This window comes from Heterocephalus glaber, unplaced genomic scaffold (assembly GCF_053883595.1).
Source record: "Heterocephalus glaber isolate CG9 unplaced genomic scaffold, H.glaber_assembly_v1.0 deba00001531, whole genome shotgun sequence".
Lineage (NCBI taxonomy): Eukaryota > Metazoa > Chordata > Mammalia > Rodentia > Bathyergidae > Heterocephalus > Heterocephalus glaber.
Window position 1 is genome coordinate 19000633 of NW_028258329.1, and position 16049 is coordinate 19016681.

Here is a 16049-nt window from a genome sequence, read left to right on the forward strand (position 1 = left end):
TAATATAGCATATTACATTTATTGATTTACGTATGTTGAACCATCCTTGCATCCCTGGGATAAATCCAACTTGGTCAGGGTGTATGATCTTCTTAATGACCCTCTGTATTCTGTTTGCCAGTATCTTATTAAGGATTTTTCCATCTATGTTCATTAGGGCGATTGGCTTGTAGTTCTCTTTTTTGGTTGGGTCTTTCCCTGGTTTTGGAATCAAAGTAATACCTGCTTCCAGGAATGAATTTGGAAGTATTGCTTCCCTTTCAATTTCATTGAAAAGTTTAAAGAGTAGTGGCAATAGTTCTTCTCTAAATGTTTTTGTAGAATTCAGCAGTGAAGCCATCAGGACCTGGGTTTTTCTTTGTTGGTATATTTTTAGTTACGTTTTCAATTTCACTGATTGTAATTGGGGTGTTTAGAACTTTTATATCTTCTTTATTCAACTTTGGTAATTCATATGTGTCTAGAAATCTGTCCATTTCTTCTGTGTTTTCCATTTTATTAGAGTACAGATTCTCAAAGTAGGTATTGATGATCCTCTGGATTTCTGCTGGATCTGGGGTTTTTTGTTTGTTTTTTTTGGTACCGGGGATCAAACTTGGGTCCTTGCGCTTGCGCAGCAGGCAGTGAAACCACTGAGCTAAATCACTGGCCCTTCTTTCCTTTATTTTGATAAGGTTGGCTAAGGGTTTATTGATTTTATTTATTCTTTCAAAAAACCAACTCCTCGATTTGTTGATTTTTTTGTATTGTTCTCTTAGTCTCCATTGCATTGATTTCTGCTCTGATCTTTATACTTTCTTCCCTTGTATGAGCTTTGTCTTGCTCTTCTTCTAGGAGCTTAAGATTGAGCATTAGATTGTTTATTTGAGCTCGCTCTATTTTCTTAGTGTGGGCATTCACTGCTATGAGTTTCCCTCCTAGAACTACTTTCATTGTGTCCCATAGATTCCTGTATGTTGTATTGGCATTATCATTTATTTGTAAAAACTGTCTATTTTCTTCTTTAATTTCCTCTGTGACCCATTGGTTGTTCAGGAGAGTGTTATTCAATTTCCATGTGTTTGTGAAGTTCTTGCGGTTTCTTATGCTATTGATCTCTAGTTTAATTGCACCATAGTCTGATAATATACACAGGATAACGTCAGTTCCTTTGTATGTACTTAAACATGTTCTATGAGCGAGTATGTGGTCTATTTTGGAGAATAACCAGTGTTCAGCTGAAAAGAATGTATATTCTGATTTTGTGGGGCGGAACACTCTGTAGAAATCTAGTAAGTCCATTTGTTCAGGCCATACTTCCAAAACTGCTATATAGATTTAATGCAAGGCTGATTCAAATTCCAACAATATATTTCACAGAACTAGAGAAAACAATTCAAAAATTTATTTGGAACCAGAAGAGACCTAGAATAACAAAAGCAATTCTAGGCAACAGACACATGGCAAGGGGTATCACAATCCCCAATTTGAAACTATACTACAAAGCTACTGTGATAAAAACAGCCTGGTACTGGCAAAGAAACAGACCCGAGGATCAGTGGAATAGATTGGAAGATGCAGAGACAACTCCAGACATACTCAGCCACCACATCTTTGAAAAAGAGGCAACCACCCTCACTGGAGGAAAGATAGCCTCTTTAATAAATGGTTTTGGAAAACCTGGATTTCAACTTGCCAAATATTAAAACTAGATCCCTATCTTTCACTGTTCACTAAACTAAGAATGAAGTGGATTAAAGATCTAAATATTAAAACAGAAACACTAAATTTGCTGGAAGATAAGTTAGGTAGAACTCTTGAAGACATTGGCATAGGAAAAAACTTTATGAACATAATCTCAGTAGCAGGGGAACTAGCTCAAAGAATCAACAACTGGGATCTCATCTTATTAAAAAGATTCTGCACTGCAAGAGAAACCACCAACAGAGCTAAGGAGGCAGCCCACAATGTGGGAAAAATTTTTTACCAGCTGTTCCTCAGACAAAGGAATGCTATCTAGAATATATAAAGAACTCAAAAAAATCAGATCCCCCAAATTTAAAGACCCAATTCAAAAATGGGCATCCGAAATGAACAGACATTTCTCAGACAAAGAAGTAAAAGCAGCAAATAAACATATGAAATGTTCAACATCACTGGTAATTTGAGGGATGCAGATGAAAACAACACTGAGATTCCACCTCAGCCCAGAAAGAATGGCTGCTATCAAGAAATCAACCAATAACAAATGCTGGTGGGGTCGTAGGGAGAAAGGAACCCTTCTCCATTGTTGGTGGGAGTGCAGACTGGTGCAACCACTGTGAAAATCAGTGTGGAGATACCTCAAAGAACTAGGACTAGAGGTCCCATTTGACCCAGGTATTCCCCTGCTGGGTATCTTCCCCAAAAGAATTGAAAGAATCATACCAAGCAATATATGTGTGCCTATGTTTATAGCGGCACAGTTTGTAATAGCTAAAGCTTGGAAACAGCCCAAGTGCCCATCAGTAGGAAACTGGATAAAGAAGATGTGGGGTTTTCTTCTAAAATGGAGTACTACTCAGTCATGAAGAATGACAAACTAGAGACATTTATAGCTAAATGGATCCATACTGAGGCCATACTCTAAAGTGAAATAAATAGGACACACATGTATAAATACCAAATAGTTTCTCTGGTGTGAGAAACTGAAAGTGTAAATAAGGATTAAAATGATTAAAATGAACAACTGATAATTTGAAATAGGAAGAAAAGGTCCAAAGGGGTAGGGGAAGTGGGAGGGGAAGGGGAAAGGAAAGAAGGGAAAGGAAAGAAGGGAAAGGAAAAATTATGAGAAAAGGAAAAAATGAAAATAAAGTATTTGTAAATAGGGAAGGGTGGAGGGGGTGAAGGGAGGACAGGAAATGGGGAAAAAATAAGAACCAAGATACATTATGTACAGGTACAAGTACCCCATGATAAATGTAAACATATTGTATACCTAAAATGTACCAATAAAAGAATTTAAGCAAAAAAAAAAAAAAGTCCATTTGTTCAAAAGCTCAGTTCAGTATTTCTAGTATTTCTTTGTTGATTTTTTGTCTAGATGATCTGTCTATTTATGACTGTGGGGTATTGAGGTCCCCCATTACAATTGTATTAGAGCTTATTTGGTTTTTTATGTTCCCTAATACTTGTTTTGTATAGTTGGGACCATTAGTATTTGGTGCATATATATTTATGATTGTCATCTCTTTCTCTTGGATTGTTCCCTCTACAAGGATGTAGTGACCTTCTTTGCCTCTCTTAATTAGTTTTGGTTTGAAATTTACTTTGTCTGCAAATAAGATTTCTGCCCCTGCTTTTTTCTGGGTTCCTGTCACATGGAGAACTGTTTTCCATCCTTTTACTTTCAGTCTATGAGTTTCTTTTTGAACTAGGTGTGTTTCTTTTGTCTTTTTTTTTTTTTTTTAGTACTGGGGATCGAACTCGGGTCCTTGTGCTTCCACAGCAGACGAGGAAACCACTGAGCTAAATCCCCAGCCCACTAGGTGTGTTTCTTTTTTTTTTTCTTTCAAAAGTTTATTTAGTATCAAGCAAGAAGAGACTTTGCTTAACACTACAGAACATTTCAAGACTTGAGTTACAAAAGAATACCACATTATTTGCACTTGTAATTGGCTTCCCTTTTTACACATGTTGGCAAGAGAAAAAAAACTAGCATATGGCTGAAAGATTAAATAACTAAATTCTATGGAAACCTTTAAAATGAAAGTGAGGCTTATGTTAAAAGAATGGATTAACATATTTAGTAAACCTATTTTTTTTGTTTAACACTAGTTAATCGAAGTTATTTTCTTCCTTTTGATGACCTATTTTTTTATATACAGACTGGAAATAACAAAATTTTACGTCTTTTTTTTCCTGACCAGGTTGATGTTTTGACAGAGTAGTTTCAAGTTCCATCCATTCAGATTTTAAACATTTTGATTTATTTAAAAAGGGATTGTTCATAGAAAAAATTACTTTGAACGTTATACAGGACGGTGGATATTGGCTATTGCACAACATCAGACAGTACAATCAGGATCTGCCATATGGCTGGTCCCTGTAGACGCCCTTGCTGTTCTCGCCGAAGGTGCCTTGTGTCTGGAATTAGTCCACTCTTCTTGTCCGTAGGAATCGTAAGTCTCCTCGCTGAGCCCATGCCCATAATCATAGTAATCAGTGCCACTTTGGGCTGGGGTGAGGTAGCTGTTATCATAGGAATTGTAACTCTGTTCATCATGAGCAGTTCCATATCTATCGACATAGTCATATTCTCCATAGGCCTCCTGTGCTGGGGGAGGGGGTGGAGGTCTGTACCCAGTGGGGGGACTCCTCTTGCTCTGGGTGTGAGAAGGGCTCTTCCCCGGCTCCCTGGCCCTCGGGTAGAAAGGACTCCCCTGGTTGTCGGTGTCCCTCGTGGAACCCCAACTCCAACTGGCCGGGCTGTAACTGTTCCTCGTCTCCTGGTTATTGCTGGGGTTGGCACACCTCCTGTACGCAAGGTGGGTTTCCCTCGAACTAGGGGAACACCTGCGTTTTCTGATCCACCATTCAGATATGTTAATTCCTGCAGCTGGGCTTGCCTGATCTCATCGTTATAGTCAGGGATGAGAAACCTTTTGATTTCTTCCAAAGCATGTCCCATGCGGGCAGAAGCTTCTGCAGGTGGGGCGAACACTTCGCTAAGGACATGGAGATCGTCACTGAGGTGGAAGTATTTAGCTTCTCCACTTTTCCTCAACTCTTCTTCCTTAGCCTTGTCTCTCATGGAGCGTTTTCCAAGGATGGACATTTTTGTCAAGGTTTTTTCTTGTAAACGCTTCAGAGAATTGCCACGTGGACCCAAAAGTTTCCCCACAAAGTTGAATTTAGGAAACTGTTTTACAGGAATTAACTCTGTCCCAGCTTCATGTTCTTATTAATCACCACATCAATGTACTTTTCTTCATCCTTGCCTTCTCCTTTTTGAAACTTTTCTATTTCTCGGCTCACCAGGCGCAGGGTGTGCGTGAACGACGGGTCCAGCGAGTCCTTCTCCGCCATCAGCTCGGGCAGGTACTTCTCGTCCATGCTCGCCGGAGCCTGGCTCCGGACGCGGCCCCGAAGCCAGACCCGCCCGGCCCCGGCAGCGCGGACCGGGCCAGACGCCGCGCGGCCCAGGCGACCTCGAGAGCCCGCGCCTGCGGCCGTCGCCTGGGGCACGCGGCCCCACGCTCCGGGCGCAGCCAAGGCGCCGGGGGTGTGGACGGGCGGCCTGTGGCCGGTGGGTGGCGCGCTCCGGGACCCCGAGGCAGGCAGCCCCCGCGCCCCTGCGCGCACCGGTGTGTTTCTTGCGTACTGCATATTGTTGGATTTTGCTTCTTAATCCATTCTGCCAGTCTATTCCCCCCCCCATTAAATTTATTGGTACATTTTCGGTATAAAACAGTCACATTCATCATTGGGATCCTGTACCTTTACCTGGGTATCTTGGTTCTTATTGTTTTCCCCTTCCCCTGCCCTCCCTTCACCCCCTCCACTCTTCCCTATTTGCAAAGATTTTGTTTCCATTTTTTTCCTTTTTCTCATATTTCTCTTTTCCCTTCTTTCTTTTCCCCTACTCCTCCCACTTTCCCTACTCTTTTAGACCTTTTCTTCCTATTACACAATATCACTTACACATTTTTTAAGTTACAATATCAAGATCTAGAAGACATTACCACAGATTTTAAAGAATTTAAAAGGGTATAGAAAGCATATTACAAAAATCTTTTTTGAAATAAATTTGACAACTTTTAAGAAGTACCTTGGAAGACAAATTAATGAAACTGACTCTGGAGGAAATATAAAATTTGAATTAGCTACCTATATGACAACAACAGGCTCATATACTTTTTAACTGATAAATTATATCAAACATTTAAAGCAAAAAAAAGAAGAACACTTCTCCCCTCATTTTAGGAAATCAACATTGTGCTAATACTAAAACTGGATAAAGATAATAGAAGAAAAACGTATGAACATAGATAGAAATTTGTTTAACAAAATAAACTATTAGAAGTCAGATCTGGCAGCATGTAGAAAGTGGTTTTATTATAGGGATGGCAGTGTTGGTTCAGCATTGGAAGATCCATCCCCAAAAGTCATCATTTTAACAAAGGAAAGGAAAAAGCCATATGATCCTGCCACTAGTTAGAGAAAAAGTATTGGACTAAATTCTACAGCTGATCATGGTAAAAGCTATCAGGAGACTAGAAGTAGAAAGAAGGAAAGAAGATCAACAAATCAAAGACATGTACTCCATACTTTCAGCAAAAACGCCTTATATGAATAGAGAAGATACAATGCTTTCTCCCTAAGGTGGGGAACAAGGATATATATGCCTACTCTTCATCTGTCCATTAAACTTTGAAACATAGGCCCAAACCAAAATAGTCTGGCAATAAAATGACACAATTAGGATAGGATTGGCAAGGTAGAAGTAAAATCTTTTATGTTGATAAAATGATCATCTACAGAGAAAATACTGAGAAATCTCTAGGAGCCCTAGAACTTATATTTGAATTTAGCAGGATTAGAAAACACAAGGTACATATAAAAATTCAGGTCTATGTATACTTGCTATAAATGAAGAATTGGCTATTGAAATTTAAAAGTTATGTAGGAGTACAAAGGACCTAGAAAAGTAAAAAGAAAGAAAAAAAACAGTGTTGGAAGGCATTTAGTACCTAATTTTAAGGCTTCCTCTAAAGCTACAGTAATCAAGGCAATGTTGGTGTAAGGAAAGACATATAGATCATTAGAATAAAACAGAGAATCTAGAAATAGAACCACACATATATGGTCCACTGAGTTTTGAAAGATTATTTAACATTAACGTTTTATAGAACATAAACTCAATTCAAGAGCCGAGGAAAAGATAGTGTTTCCAGCAAATGGCACTAGAACACCTGGTATCCGTATATAAAAAGTTAGCCTCAACCCTTTATTTCCATACATGAAAATAACTTGAAAGGATCTATGAACCTCAATATGAAAGACTAAAACTATAAAACTTTAAGAAGAAATTATAAGGGAAAATGTTTATGAATTTAGGGTAGGCAAGAATTTCCTAGGATATAAAAAATGTGATGTATAAAAGAAAAAAATTGATAAATGAGATTCCATCAAAATTTAGAACTTTAAATGACATCATTAAGAAAATGAAAAGTAGTCCTTAAACAGACCGTATTTATAATGTATATAACCTATGACCAGAATATATAAAGAATTCTTACAGCTCATTAATAGACAACCCAATTAAAAAGTAGACACAAGAAGATAATAAATAGCCAGTACAGCACAAGGAAAGGTGTGCAACACTAGAATCAGAAAAATACTAATCAGTACAATAACAAGATTGAATTATACACTCATGAGAGAGATGAAGTTAAAAGTTTTAAAAGAACAAATGTCAGCTTAGGTGTGAACCAGTTAGAACTTTCTAATACTGCTAATGTGAATGTAAAATGACAAAACCGTTTTGGAAAACAATATAGAAATTTCTTGTATTACTGTTAAGAACCAACAGTCCTGTTCTTAAGTTTTTACTTAGGAGGAATGAAAACACATGTTCACAATAGATTTGTACATACAAGTTGAGTATCCCTTATCTGAAATTCCTGGGACCAGAGTGTTTCACATTTTCATTTGAAATCCACTTGATCTGCAAAGAGGATAACTACTCCTGCTTTTTGGGAGGGTTCCTGTCACATGGAGTATTGTTTTTCACCCTTTAACTTTCAGACTATGAATTTCTTTTTGAATTAAATGTGTTTCTTGTATGCAGCATATTGTTGGATCTTGCTTCTTGACCCATTCTGCCAGTCTATTTCTTTTGATTGGTGAATTGAGACCATTAACATTGATGGTTATAGCTCATACATTTTGACTTATCATTGTCATGACTTTTTCTGTTTGTTGGATTCTCCCCCTTTGCATTTAATTTCTTGTCTCACCTGATGGATTCATTCTGCTGGACTTCCTGGGGTTGTGATCCTCATTGTCTTTTCCTAGGATATTGTCTAAAATTTTTGGAGTGCTAGTTTGGTATTCATGAAGTTCCTAAGGTGCTCTTTGTCATGCAAGTATCTTATTTCTCCATCAATTTTGAAAGATAGTTTTGCAGGGTACATCAATCTGGGTTGGAGGCTGTTTTCCTTTAGGACTTGGAATACATCACTCCAAGCTCTTCTTGCCTTGAGGGTTTGCATTGAGAAGTCTGCTGTGATTCTGAAGGGCTTTCCTTTGTGTGTGATTTGTTTCTTTTCTCTCACTGCTTGTAGAACTTTGTTCTTCTGCTGGGTTTCTGGAATCTTAACAATTATATGCCTATGTGTAGATTTTTTTTGATCAAGGCTAGTTTGAGTCCTATATGCCTCACTTATCTGTATGTCAAGTTCTTTTCCCCTGCTTGGGAAGTTTTCTGCCATCACTTCTGTGAACAGGTTTTGTTTTTTTTTATGTCATCTGTACTCTCTCCTGTTTGTTCATTGACTCCAATCAGTCTTATGTTACTCTTCTTTGCATCATCTAGCAGCTGCTGGATTGATTTCTCATGGTCCCTTACAATTTTAAAGCAATTTTTCTTTTCCTGTTCACTAATTGCAATCTTATCTTCTATATGTGAAATTCTGTCCTCACATTGGCTCATTCTGCTGCATAGGCTTTCAGTGGAGTTTTTAATCTCCTGGAAATCTGTTTGCATCTGTTTTATGTATTCCATTTGTTTCCTATGTTGGGATTCCATCATGTTCCCCAACTCCTCTCTAGATTTGTTAATCATGTCTTGCACTATGAGCACAATCTCTGCTGTTATCTGAGAAATTATTTCTGATTTCATTTTTTCCAGATCCTCTTTTGTTGCCAATTCAGGGAGTCCAGGTGATTGAGTATCAGAGTGTTCCATCTCATTTCCCTTTGGGGTTGCTGTAGGTGATCTGGAAGTCTAGTTTTGAGATTTTTTTATATGTCTTCTCATTTTGACTGGGGGGGGCAGTTGCTTCTGGCACCCACACGGCTCACCTCCTCTGTGCTTGCAGGGGTGGTACAGCAGCCTAGAAGCCTCCTCTTGTGCGCTGGGAGTGGCTCACCTCTTCTGTGCTTGAGGAGGGCCTCTGCCAGTCTATTTCTTTTGATTGGTGAATTGAGGCCATTAACATTGATGGTTATAACTGATATGTATTGATTTACATTGTCATGTTATTTTCCTGTTGTTGGTTCTTTTTTATTTTTCTCCTTCTCCCTTTAGTTTCTTGCCTTGCCTGATGAATTTGCTCTGTTGGACCTCATGGAGTTGTGACCTTTGTTGTCTTTTTCTAGGATATTATTTAGAATTGTTTGGAGTGCTGGTTTGGTATTCATGAAGTTTTTCAGGTGTTCTCCGTCATGGAAGTATCTTATTCCCCCATCAATTTTGAAAGATAGTTTTGCAGGATACATCAGCCTAGGTTGGAGGTTGTTTTCTTTTAGGGCTTGAAATACTTCACTCCGGGCTCTCCTTGATTAGAGGGTTTGTGTTGAAAAGTCTGCTGTGATTCTGATGGGTTTTCCTTTGCATGCAATTTGTTTCTTTTCTATAACTGCTTGTAGTATTTTGCCCCTCTGTTGCGTTCAACACAAGTTTTGACAGGGACATTTTTTTAAAAATTGTTTTTTGGACCAGGGATCGAACTCAGGACTTGTGCTTGTGAGGCAGGCAGCAGAAACACTGAGCTAAATCCCCTGCCCTTGATGGGGACATTTAAACCACAGCTGTGTTTAATAATTGCCTTTCAGGATCTCTGAGCCGGTACAAGCTGGCTCCAGCCACTGCTCCGGCAGCCATGTGCGCTTCTGTGGAGCCTGCAGTCACCAGGTTCAAGCTTTGCAAGGACTGGCACCTGTTCTGCTCACTACATCCTCTCCCCAGGTGAACTTTTCTTCCCTGGCTCTGGGCTGTTTGCCACTCCGATCCCCAGCACCTCCCCCAGCACAGGGCAGGCTGGCTCAGGAATGCCAAGGACGGGGCTGGGACAGGGCTGCTGTGAGGGCACCATGGCCACTCAGGTACAACCTGTGGGTCACATGCTCCCAAGGTCATTCAGCTGGCCAGAAGGAGAGGCAGCCTGGGAACTGCCTGCCACTCTGCTCACAGCCTGTGATGTCAGCACCTGGGGTGAGGAAAGAGCCCCCCAGTCCTCTGCCCTGCTGTGTCCCAAAGCCTGGGCCAAACTATCCTTCCTCAGCTTCTGCCCGCTCCTCTCCATCGCAGGTATAGCCTTCACAATAGTGGGGCCTACTCTAGAAGGAGCTCAGTGCGCCTGGCAGCTGTGACACGGACTGTCCTCCCCTTTCTGCTACGTGGGCACAAGGCCCATTGGGGGACCCAATGCAGGTTGCTGGTATTTTCCCTTCTCTCCTCTGTCTCCCATCACCAAACCCTCAGTCCCCACAGGATCATTCTGACTCTGTCGTGCAATGCTCCTTGTTCACCTTGGCCCAGGGAAAACTGGCTGTGTGAAAACCAAGACCTGGAAGATCACTGGAACAGTAGGTATGCTATAAAGAGGGGTCACTGATGAGACCCTGTGACACCCAACCTGAGGTCCCCTTATTATAGACAGCTAAGCTAGGGAAAAACATCACAGGCAGTCATACAGGGCTAGGCCCTCAAGAGAGTCAGGACAAAGGTAAAAACACATTACAATTGTGGCCAGAGGCACACCTGTTGGAGGCCAGGCCTCAAGATAAAGATGAAATGACCAGGCCTGAGATAAGTGGTGACACCTGGTTTAATGAAGTGTAGATAGACCTCAGTTACCTCTGTGGGTGACCAAGACCCTCAGACTCATCCCTTCCTGAGGAGTTCTTTGTTCCTTCCATGTACACCAGCTCTGTAACTTGCTTCCCTGTTGGATCAGTGTTACCTAGGCAACTATACTTTTCTTTTTGGTACAGGGTTCGAACTCAGGACCTTGCTCTTGCGATGCCGGTGCTGAGCCACTGAGCTAAATCCCCAGCCAATTCTTTTTTTTTTTGGACCGGGGATTGAACTCATAACCTTGTGCTTGCAAGGCAGACAAAGTGCCACTGAGCTAAATCCCCAGCATACTTTTGGGTTTTGGGGTGTTTTTTGGTACTGGGGATTGAACTCAGGACCTTTCACTTTTGAGGCAGGCGCCAGAACCACTGAGCTAAATCCCCAGCTCCCCCAGCATACTTTTAATCTTATTGGTTGATCATAGCTGTAGCCCACGTTGTACCCACGTGGTTGTGCACTATAAAATTTCTCCTGAGAAGTGGGGTCCTCGGCAACCCACTTTTGGGCCCCTTTCTGCCTCTCACGAAGTATATCTCTCCCCTCAATAAATATTTCCTACTCTTAACCTCCATTGTTCCTAGAATCCATTCTTGGATTTTAGAGAACAGGAACTCAGCGTATCAGACATCTAATAGGTTGGGAGTTATAATATTTTCCCTATATTATTTGGAGGTCTTATATCATTTCTGATATCACCCTGAGCAGAGGAGATGGAAAAAGTGAGGTCCCCTGCAAAAAAAGTAAGGTCCAACAAGGTGGAGATGTCCCAGGAGAGAGGCTCCCGGGGGATGGCCCATAGCATGGAGGCTACAAAGCAGACACACAAATGAGCACCAATGGTGTCCCATGGGGCTGGCAATGAAGAGGCCACCTATGACCTTGATGGGGTCAAGACCAGAAGGTGAGGAGGCTGGAGCAAGGAAGGCAGGAGCCCAAGCACAGTGGGGAGAGGAGGGAAGGCCGGGAGGTCACCCAGTGTAGACTTCTCTTTAAGAAGGGAAAAGAAAGAGGCATTGGCCGGGGATTTAGCTCAGCGGTATTGTCGCCTGCCTCTCAAGCGCAAGGTCCTGAATTCGATCCCCAGTACCAAAAAAAAAGAAGGAGGAGGCAGATGCTAGAGGAACAGGGGTCTTTGGGGGCTGAGGTTTCACTTTTTATTGGGGTCTGGTTTTTTTTTTCCAGGTACTGAGGATCAAACTCAGGGCCTTGCACTTTCGAGACAGGCATGGTGCAACTGAGCTAAATCCCCAGCATTATTTGGTTGTGTTTTAAGCTGTCCTGAGCAGATGTGTGTGCTGAAGAAAGTTGCTGGCGGAGGGAGGCTGAACAAAGGCCAGTGACAAACACGATGGGGAGAGGCAGCTGGCACTGAGGATGCCCAGGGACCCAGGTCCTGGACAGGGGGCCACACTCCTCCCTCCTGGCTTCTGGCCCAGTGGCCTCTGGCAGCTGAAGGTGCAGGGTGGTGTGGAGGTGGAAACGGCAGACACAGTGAGGGGATGTTTCCAGAGCAGCAGCAGAAGCATACTGGGCACTAGGGGTTGGGGACAGCCCCCAAATGCGTCAGTGTTCCAGCAGCCACTGACTTAGACTTCTTGGGGTGCAGGTGGGATGCTGCCTGCGACCTTAACCTCCTCCTCATCTTTTACTGCTTCTTTGGCCACCAGGGGGCAACACTCTCCCTCCAGGTCCTAGGGACAGCTCAGGGCCCCAGGAAAGGGCCTCTGGATTTCTTCCTCCCTTCCTCCTGAATGGGGCTCTACCCTGCTCACTCATCTAGCAGCACTGAGCACCCATCTTGTCACATACACACACACACACACACACACACACACACGCACGCACATGCACACCGTGCAGGATGAGGAAGTGGCCAACATAGCAGGACTTCTAGTTCCATGTTGGCAATTTTCCGTGTCACAAAGTATACCGTGAGATCTCTGGAAACCTCTCTGTATTTGATCATAAAAAAGATACAGTACATCCTTCCAGGAAAACACGCAAAAAAACAAAAGGCTTGGAATCCACCTCCCCTCATATGTAGCATAGATGTGCGGCTTCATTGCCCTTTTCCTTTGACCCACATTTGCTTCTTCAAAAATTTAGACCTGAATTTCATTAAGAAGCAGATAGTGGGCCAGGGATTTAGCTCAGTGGTTTCGCCGCCTGCTACACAAGCACAAGGACCTGAGTTTGATCCCCGGTACCAAAAAAAAAAGAAGAAGAAGAAGAAGAAGAAGCAGATAGGCTTTCTCACTGGTGGTGATGGCTGGGGTGCAAACCCAGAAGAGCTCTGTGATCAGCTAGTCAGGTCTGCTGTGGGCAGGGGGTAGGAGTTAAGGGGCACGTACTGTCTGCCTGGGATGCTAAGAGGTGGGGAAGTGACAAGAACTGGCTTTGCAGACTGGAGAGGGAACAGATTCTGGGAAGGAGAGATGGCTTCTCCTCTATAACACTTCACCCCATGACCCCACAAAGACCTCAGGGAGCAAGGAGACTATCTGCTTAGCTGGACTTCTTGAGTGTAGATAGCTTTGAAGTCCCCAGGTCAAAACCACAAGAGATAACCATATCAGGAGTGCTTAGCAACCCCCCACCCCCATAGGGAGCATCCCATTCCCAGACAGTCTGAGCAGCCACTGTCTTCCTAGGGCTCAGCAGCTGGGTCGCTTGCTCCATCCCAGCCTCCTTGAAGACTTTAGGTCCCTCAAACCTCCAAGAGAAGCTTGTGGCACAGGGAGGGAAGAGAAAGGAAGAACTGAATTGCCGGAGGTGCCTAATGAGTAAGTCGGGTTTGGAGAGGGAAAGGAACTTTCTGAAAAGGAAACATGGAAGCTGGGCATTGTGGCACACACTTGTAATCCTAGTACCCTAGGAGGCTGAGGCAGGAGGATTCTGAGTTGAGTCTAGCCTGGACAATTTAACAATTTAGGGAGATCCCATGTCAGAAATTTTTTTTTAAATGACATAGGACGTTAGGGCATGGCAAAGGGGGTTGGGAAAGTAGGGGTGACCTGTTAATTACAAGATCCTGGGAGAACAGTTCCCAAAGCCCTGCACATGGACTTCTCCTCGTGAGAACTTGAGCAGGTTTCCAATAGGATGGCCTGGACCTGAAGTCAGCCTGAGGTGCTGGGATCCTAGCACCACCCCTCAGGACCCGTGTGTAGAAGTTCTCATGGGTTTCCTTGAGATTTGGATGGTAAGAAAGGACACAGACACCAAGAGGAGCTTGTTGTTGTGGCTTTTGTCAGATAGCCTGTCCTGTGTCCTCCAGGGTGTACTTTTATCTTGCTTTTTATCCTTTTACTCAGCCCAAGCTCCCTCTGCAAAGCCAGTTTCTCCCCCACTCTTCCCTTTTACTTCTTTGAATAAACTTTGCCACTATTTTTTGGTCTTTTTTTCAATTCTTTGTTTGAAATGAGAGGAATCTGGAACATAACTCCAGAAGGAGAGGTGAGCAACCCAAAACCCAGTAACATTTGATTGGTGAGCCACTTTTAAAAGGAGCCACCTGATAACTCTTAGCGTAGCCACCCAGGAGAATTAAAAAGCGGGAGAATTTGGTAACCGAAGGACTGGGGATGTAGCTCAGTGTCAAGGCCCTGGGTTTAATCCCCAATGCCACAAACAAAAAACAAAACCAAAAGAAGACATGAAATGGTGAGAGGATCTTCAGGCCTGAGAAGAGGGTGGAGGTGAGTGCCCTAGAGGTTGAACTCTGCATTCCTACTGCCTGGGGAGTGTGGCGCCCACCAGCCTCCCCTCCTTCCCCTGCGGGGACCAAGATGACCTAAGACTTCCTGGAGAAGGCCAGGAATTCGGGCTCTTGGCCATACCCTGGAGTTAAGAGCAAGAGACCCATCAAGGCCTCCGTGCATGGGGTTTGGGGGAATGGAGGTAAACCAGGGGCTCCCACCCGGGCCTGCCGGTGGGGGGGCTGGGGGTCCAGCACAGGGTTGGTGGAAACAAAACCAAGGGCTTTTGGCCACGAAGCCAGACAGCAAAATGACCCCATTCCAGGGCAAGGGAGAGAGCTAATGAACCCTAGGAGCCGGGAGACAGGTGATGGATACCACACGGTGGACCTGACAGGTAGACCCCAGGCTCTTGTTTATGGTGAGCAAAGAATTGCAAGTGTCCACCCAAAGGTAAAAGAAAAAGCTGCTGCATTTGTGGGAGATAATGGGAAGATGTGCTCAGGGCAGGTGCATGCCAACAGAAGCAAGATTGTGGCATGAACAGAAAATAGTGTCAGGGTGACAGGGAAATAAAAAGCACAGAGATAAATTAGGCTCTTGGATTTTAAAAGATGTGCGCTCCGGCCCAGGTGCCTCTCATTGGCTTTTCTGGTAAGATTGTCGGGAATGATTGAGCAGGTGCTGAGTCATCCTCAGGGGCTTTCAACGTGTATGTTGTTCCCAGAGTTCACGCTGATTAAATTCCCTACCTGAGATGCAGTCCCTATGTGCGGACCAGACCGTAACAAGGCTGGCCTGGAGAAAAGGTCACTGAGGGTCAGGCCAGGACACAGGTGCTCTGGCCTGGAGCAATAGAAGTTTACCTGGGTCTTTTTATTTGTTTGTTTTTGCTTCTTTCAGAACAATGGAAGGAGGATTGGCCCTGGGTTGTGGCCCAAATTCAAGTGGGTGGAGGGGGAGTGGTCACCTAGCCCCGATTGTGCGTCCTGTACCTGAGGGACACCGGACTAAAAGACAGAGTGGTTACTGGAACCTGAGCAAAGCCACCAAGTGGGGACAGCACTGGAGCACTCACTGGGGACTCCCAGAAAGATACAACTATTACAGACAACTAAGCTAGGGAAAAATATCATAGGCAGTCATACAGGGCTAGGCCCTCAAGAGAGTCAGGACAAAGGTAAAAACACATTACAACTGCGTCCGGAGGCACATCTGTTGGAGGCCAGGCCTCAAGATAAAGATGAAATGACCAGGCCTGAGATAAGTGGTGACACCTGGTCTAATGAAGTCTAGATAGACCTCAGTCACCTCTGACCAAGACCCTCAGACTCATCCCTTCCTGAAGTTCTTTGTTCTTTCCATGTACACCAGCTCCGTGGATCGAACTCAGGACCTTGCACTTGCGAGGCAGGTGGTGGAACCACTGAGCTAAATCCCCAGCCCTTGAGTTAATTTTTGTATATGTTAGGAGTGGTTCCATCTTCTTCTTCCCTCTCCTCTTCCTCTTCTTCCTTCTCCTCCTC

At 43.5% G+C, this 16049-nt stretch overlaps 1 pseudogene; it reads right to left on the reverse strand.

Annotated features, from left to right (window-relative positions):
- Window positions 1-4041: 4041 nt before the first annotated feature.
- Window positions 4042-5155, reverse strand: LOC101726537 (KH domain-containing, RNA-binding, signal transduction-associated protein 3 pseudogene; annotated as a pseudogene).
- Window positions 5156-16049: the final 10894 nt, after the last annotated feature.